The sequence below is a fragment of the Anastrepha obliqua genome, unplaced genomic scaffold (assembly GCF_027943255.1).
Source record: "Anastrepha obliqua isolate idAnaObli1 unplaced genomic scaffold, idAnaObli1_1.0 ptg000027l, whole genome shotgun sequence".
In the NCBI taxonomy this organism is placed as follows: domain Eukaryota; kingdom Metazoa; phylum Arthropoda; class Insecta; order Diptera; family Tephritidae; genus Anastrepha; species Anastrepha obliqua.
Genome location: NW_026562185.1, coordinates 167501 through 175000, shown reverse-complemented (window position 1 = coordinate 175000; position 7500 = coordinate 167501). Strand labels below are relative to the sequence as shown.

At 43.8% G+C, this 7500-nt stretch overlaps 2 pseudogenes; both read right to left on the bottom strand.

Annotated features, from left to right (window-relative positions):
* Window positions 1-3970: 3970 nt before the first annotated feature.
* On the bottom strand, window positions 3971-6743 carry LOC129251547 (large subunit ribosomal RNA; annotated as a pseudogene).
* A 442-nt stretch (window positions 6744-7185) lies between these two features.
* Window positions 7186-7366, bottom strand: LOC129251508 (5.8S ribosomal RNA; annotated as a pseudogene).
* Window positions 7367-7500: the final 134 nt, after the last annotated feature.

Genomic DNA, 7500 nt, shown 5'->3' with positions numbered 1-7500 from the left:
TCGAGGATCGCTCCTGATCTTATCGGGCGACTTCAAGAGTGCAACGACCCTAGCAATTTTCCACTCGCGTGGAAAATATCCCTCCCATATGCATTTATCATAAATGGCCTCCAAATATTCCGGAATGAACTTCCACAAGCATTTGCACATCTCTCCGTTCAAACCATCGAAACCTGGAGACCTTTTAGACCTGACCAGGCCAAATGCATAATCCAACTCCTCAGCTTCTATTGGAGGGACAGGCACCTCTTGTGCAGGAGGAACCTGAACCTCAGCCCTGGGAAAAAACTCGCCTAACAGAACATTGGCACACTCTCTCCACGTCGATAATACAGTATCACCTACGCGAAGAGAGCTAGCCATCTCATTTCGACGACCCCGACAGATCCTAAAGACCTGTCCCCAAGGGTCGTCCCTATTTTCCCCCACAAACCTCCTCCACTCTTCCTCCTTGACTCTCACAAGCATTTTCTTATACTCTCTCATCCCTACACTAAATTGATACTTGAGCTGGGACAGATTCTCCGAATTGGTCCGCCTGCCGCGTTGAAACAACCGCCTCAAGCGCCGGACAGACCTCCTCTTCGAGTTCAACTCGCTAGTCCACCATTTCACACCTTTCATTCTCACAGCCCTAGCTTTCCTAAACACTGAGTCATTCACTCCCCAGACACATTCCGATAGACGAGCAATTTGCTCGTCAACCCCCAACTCCTCAAACTCACTAAGCGGTATATCCAATACCGCTTCCCTAACAGTGTGTCCATATCGGTTCCAGTCAGCACACGAGGTACGCCATCGCCTCAATGGACTCCCCCCTTCTAACTGCGGGGTACGGGGAGTAACCATAATTTGTATTAAATTATGGTCACTAATTCCCCAACCCCCCCTAACACTCCATTTACACTCGAACCTACCCGCTGCTGCGTCATTCATGAGCGTCACGTCAATGTCACTCACACCTCTAGGCCCCTCAAACGTATACCATACGCTTGGTTCGTTTGCTACAAGGAGGTTATTCGCCACAATCCACTCGCTCATAACCTCACCTCGATTGTGGCTCCGATATCCAGCAGTATGCCTGGATACCTTGCTGAACCACATCGGAGATGTAGCATTCGCATCAAGACACACGATGGCAGGAATGCTACTCTCATGTAGTAGCACCGCATCAATGTATCTTAAGTAGGGCTCTAGAGGCTCGTCAGACTTGCAGTACAAGCTGACGACATTCATTCTGCCGAATTCCCCCTCGACACACACACATACTCCCCACTGTGATGAGTCAACTACTACACAAGAGTAGCTTGGCTCACACACAGCTACTGCGGCCTTGACTCCAAGGTCCGTAAAGACCCTGAAGCCCCCAGGAAGACCTCTCACCACCCCATTGGTGGAGTATGGTTCCTGGAGCAAAGCAATGCCGCAGCCCCCCTCCGACATACACGCCCCCAATTCACACATCACGGCATAGGACCCCTGACAGTTCAGTTGATATAGTTCAACCATCAATGTCTAGCGTTCGCACGGGCAACAATGGCACAGTACACCGGGCAGACAGTGGACATCATTAGATGTCCGGCTGGCTTGCCCTTAAATGCACAGTTGCGACAATGCGGGGCATTGCCACAACCTGCACTCCTGTGCCCTTCCTGCCCGCACCTACGGCAGACATCCTTCTTGGCTCTGCACTCTGCCACCCTGTGATCAAAGCCCATGCATCGGAAGCAGCCGGGCGTCAGTTGGTCCAGCCGTACCCGGAAGGAAAACCACTTTATGTAGCAACGACCCGCTTCCACGAGGGCGGACATTAACATGTCCGTACCCTCAAGGACCACGTTCGTCACCCCATCAGGGCTGACCTTCCAAGGACGGCTGACCATTCTCACGTCCTTCTCACGGCACCCAGGGCTGAACTCCTTGAGGTTCAACCGGAACAACTCTCCCATGAAATCTTCAGGGGAGATCTCCGTGTGGACCCCCTGGACCACAACCCTAGGCCCCAGCTTCCGATGTATGCTCACATCGAGCCCTACCTCGGAAAACTTGGCATTTTTCGCCAAGTTATCCCTCTCAGCAACGGATGGGGTGCGAATAATCGCACCTCCATCCTTCAGCGGGCGCACCTCGTGCACCCTTACCCCCATGGAAGGCCCTACCTCCTTCACCACTTTCTTTATAACCTCCTTGGATGTAGTGGCGGTTTTACCCCTCACTACTACCGACCAGGTCTCAACTGGCTTGGGCACCGGCAACGCAGGCAACACAGGCGCAGGCGCCTGAGGTGCCGGCATCGACGCTGCACCAGCCAGCGCAGCTCCAGCCGTCCTCCGAGGTGCTTCCTCCCTGGTAATCTTCGTGGCTTCTAGTTGCCCACGAAGATGGGCTATCTCCCCCACCATTTCCACAAAGAGTTCCTCGAACTCCAAGGAGTACCCCAGGAGGTCTTTTGCAACACTTTTCGGGACGCCGTCCATGTCTATGACGGCTCCACTAAAGGCCGTCACAATGGACTTGAAGCGCCCCATAAACTGCACCGCAACTTTCTTGCGTTCGGCATCCCCACCGATCGCACCCAAACCTTTCAGGGAAGCACCCAATTCCCCACGGATTTCCTCCAAACGCTTCCCTGCGGGACCTAATTTTTCCCCCGTCTTCCGCCCCTTGCGCCCACTCCCAATCTTTCCGCTTTCGGAACCACCCTCGCTTCCACTCACCTTTTCAGGTACCTTTGAAGATACCTTCTCCACCGGAACCGCTGCACCTCCAGCGGTCTTCTTCTTAGAACGGGGAGGAGACCGCAAGATCACCTCCTCCTCTCCGGACGTCGTCTCGTCCATTGCCGACGATGGCACCGCCGACCCGCTTGGAAGAGAGGTGTTCGCCCTCTTCCTCAACCCTTCTGATTTGGGCATTGCCCAACTCTCCACCACTAAGGTTGTCGAGTTCGCCGTATAAAGGCCTCCCGAGCAACAACAAAAACTGGGTCCCTTTTGGGCGACGGCAACTACTGCACGGCAGGAATGAGCCCCGCACAGGTACGCACACAGCGGCTGCACCTATCGGCGAGCCAAAGCAAAGCGCGAGGGCGTAGCCCACAGTGCCAACCAAAGGTCTGGCAAAGGCCACCACCAATGCCTTGCCGGACGGAACACTGTTCCCCGAACAAGGACGGGTCGACCAAGGTGGAGCTAACGCCGAGCTCGACCGCAGGCAAAACGCAGCACGCTCTGTTCGCGGCACCTGCACAGAGTATTCAACCTTGGCGCAGTACTTAACCCACGCACAAAAGGGGACGCCCTTTTTACTGTTGCCAAATATGGCAATATAGCGGCACGACAGACCTAGTGTACGCCCGCACTGTACACCCACACCGAATGTAACGGCACGCGCCAAAAGACCACGCCAGAAATTAGCGGCACACAAAAATTGTAAACACCTTGGTATAGCGGCACTCACTTGAGCGTCCCACAATATACCAACAAGGTACACTTGTACACAAAGTACAGCCACGCGAACAGTGGCGTCACCAGCACAAACCGTAGTCACCTGAGCAATTGCTCGTAAACAATGCACCGCTATGGTACAGCTACGCACAACACACCACGCCGAAAAACAACGGCACGCCCGCAAAAGTTGTAAACAACTTAATGGAAAATTTCCAACGCTGTATCTAGCGGCACTCACACGCACGCACAATGTGTCTATAGCACGGAGTATATTGGCACTCACTGGAGTGTCCAACAAAACTACCGTACGGCACTTAATCACTCGTAAACAGTGTACAGCTACTACAAAGTAGCGTCACTCGCACAACGGCACTCACTAGCGCAATTAATTGTAAACACTGTACCGCTATGGTACAGCCACAACAATATTAGCGTCACTCGCACAACTGTAATACACCGGTTATCACACACGAATATAAACGCAAAAGAAATCGCAAAAATCGCTAATCACCACTTAGCACACGACACGTCCGCACTATTCAACAGTCAGACTGAGAATCAGGAGTAGATAGGGACAGTAGGAATCTCGTTAATCCATTCATGCGCGTCACTAATTAGATGACGAGGCATTTGGCTACCTTAAGAGAGTCATAGTTACTCCCGCCGTTTACCCGCGCTTACTTGAATTTCTTCACTTTGACATTCAGAGCACTGGGCAGAAATCACATTGTGTCAACACCCGTTAGGGCCATCACAATGCTTTGTTTTAATTAGACAGTCGGATTCCCCAAGTCCGTGCCAGTTCTGAATTGATTGTTAATTGATAATCGTTATAATTTAAAAGGAATATATATCGAATGATATAATTCCTTAAAAATTTTAGCAAGAAAGTTCCACAATTGGCTACGTAACTACTATCCGGGGAACAAGAATCGTAATTCTCTATTTACCCAGAACGAGTACATAAACCATGGTATTGCTTCCCAATCAAGCCCGACTATCTCAATCTTCAGAGCCAATCCTTATCCCGAAGTTACGGATCTAATTTGCCGACTTCCCTTACCTACATTATTCTATCGACTAGAGACTCTTCACCTTGGAGACCAGCTGCGGATATTGGTACGGCCTGTTGAGAAGTTTGCGTGACCCCACCATAAATTTTCAAGGTCCGAGGAGAAAATATCGACACAACAGTAAATGTCATGCTCTTCTAGTCCATCTACCATATCTCTCTTCGAAAGACTTCCATGGTAGTACGACTATAAAACAGAAAAGAAAACTCTTCCGATATCTCTCGACGGCTTCTTTATGGTCGTTCCTGTTGCCAGGATGAGCACAAGGCCCATTTTTAATAACAAACGGATACTCAACAGGTTACGGAATTGGAACCGTATTCCCTTTCGTTCAAAATAATTCAAGTATTTTAATTATTTTTAAATATATTTTTATTAATATTTTTTTTTATTAAAAACTTGAAAATTTTCGGCTTTCGCCTTGAACTTAGGACCGACTAACTCGTGATCAACCACTGTTCACACGAAACCCTTCTCCACTTCAGTCCTCCAAGGTCTCATTCGATTATTTGCTACTACCACCAAGATCTGTACCAATAGCGGCTCCATGCAGGCTTACGCCAAACACTTCTAAGCACACTATTGTACCCTCCTACTCACTAAAGTTTCAAAATTTATAAATCAATCGAAATTGTTTTATAAATCATCTACTTTAGCGGTAATGTATAGGTATACAACTTAAGCGCCATCCATTTTAAGGGCTAGTTGCTTCGGCAGGTGAGTTGTTACACACTCCTTAGCGGATTACGACTTCCATGTCCACCGTCCTGCTGTTTTAAGCAACCAACGCCTTTCATGGTATCTGCATGAGTTGTTAATTTAGGCACCGTAACATTACGTTTGGTTCATCCCACAGCGCCAGTTCTGCTTACCAAAAGTGGCCCACTGGGCACATTATATCATAACCTCAACCTTCATATCAAGAAAGGTGAGGTTCTTACCCATTTAAAGTTTGAGAATAGGTTAAAATCGTTTCGACCCTAAGGCCTCTAATCATTCGCTTTACCAGATAAGATTATTTTATATAATTTTTAAATGCACCAGCTATCCTGAGGGAAACTTCGGAGGGAACCAGCTACTAGATGGTTCGATTGGTCTTTCGCCCCTATACTCAATTCTGACAATCGATTTGCACGTCAGAACTGTTTCGGTCTTCCATCAGGGTTTCCCCTGACTTCAACCTGATCAAGTATAGTTCACCATCTTTCGGGTCACAGCATATATGCTCAAGGTACGCTCCAGTTAGAGGTATAAATAATAATAAATTATCATTATACATAACTATATGGAACGCCCCGGGATTGAATTAATTGACTATTTATTAAAAAATAGACTAAAAATTAATCCCATTATATTTAAGTTAAGTTAATTATGCCATTAAGTTTAATATAACTCAATGACTTGCACATATGTTAGACTCCTTGGTCCGTGTTTCAAGACGGGTCCCGAAGGTATCCTGAATCTTTCGCATTGTTAATCATATAAATGCATACAAATAAATATTAATATCATAGATATTAAATTTTTTGTAAAATTCAAAAAATGAATTTTAGCATTATATATAATAAAATCTATCAACACTTTATCAAATCATTAGTATTTATTTTATGTTAATATGCTTAAAAAGCAAATTAATTTAAATAAACTTAATATCACCAATGATCTTTTGATAAATACTTTATTATGTTAATAGATTACAATGTCCTTATATGAAAAAAATGCACATTATTTTTTTAATTATTTAATGATGAATTTTTCATAATGGATATTCAGGTTCATCGGGCTTAACCTCTAAGCAGTTTCACGTACTATTTAACTCTCTATTCAGAGTTCTTTTCAACTTTCCCTCACGGTACTTGTTTACTATCGGTCTCATGGTTATATTTAGTTTTAGATGGAGTTTACCACCCACTTAGTGCTGCACTATCAAGCAACACGACTCTTTGGAAATATCTTTCTAGTAATCATTAACGTTATACGGGCCTGGCACCCTCTATGGGTAAATGGCCTCATTTAAGAAGGACTTAAATCGTTAATTTCTCATACTAGATATTAAGATATTCCATACACTGCATCTCACATTTGACATATAGACAAAGTGACTTAGTGCTGAACTATTTTCTTTTCGCTCGCCGCTACTAAGAAAATCCTTGTTAGTTTCTTTTCCTCCCCTCATTAATATGCTTAAATTCAGGGGGTAATCCCATATGAGTTGAGGTTGTTTTAATATTCTTTTTTTATCTTCTCACAATTTAATAAAAAAATTATATCATCTTTTCATCTCTATTTTTCTTTTCTCCTTTTATATATTGTAAATATATAAAAATAATAATAATGTAAAATGAGGCAATCCTAGAATAAAAAATTTAATTTTTATGCTAGACATTCCTCCTTTTAATTACATATATAAATTATTATTTTATATATATATATAAATAATATGAAAATTTTTTGTAAAGAATACTTAGATTCAATATTTTCATCATTTCATTTTATTTGAGAGGATTTTTTTTTTAAAGAATATATAATAAATAAAATTCATTATATATCTTTATTTTTTTTGCTATTAATATTATGAATTATTTAAAATCCAATAATATACACATTTGCTTAAATTCAATTATTTTTATAAAAGAATAAGCAACTTATTTAGCATAGTCTTACAACCCTCAACCATATGTAGTCCAAGCAGTACTTTAAAATTGAATTTAATGTACATAACAGCATGGACTGCGATATGCGTTCAAAATGTCGATGTTCATGTGTCCTGCAGTTCACACGATGACGCACAGTTTGCTGCGTTCTTCATCGACCCATGAGCCAAGTGATCCACCGCTTAGAGTATTTTTTTATTTATTTTTATTTATAACAAATGTCAATTTTTTTTTGCATATATTAATTGAAAGAGTAAAATTAAATAATATTAATAATATATAAATTGATTTTCTTTCAATAATATATATCAAATATATTTAACT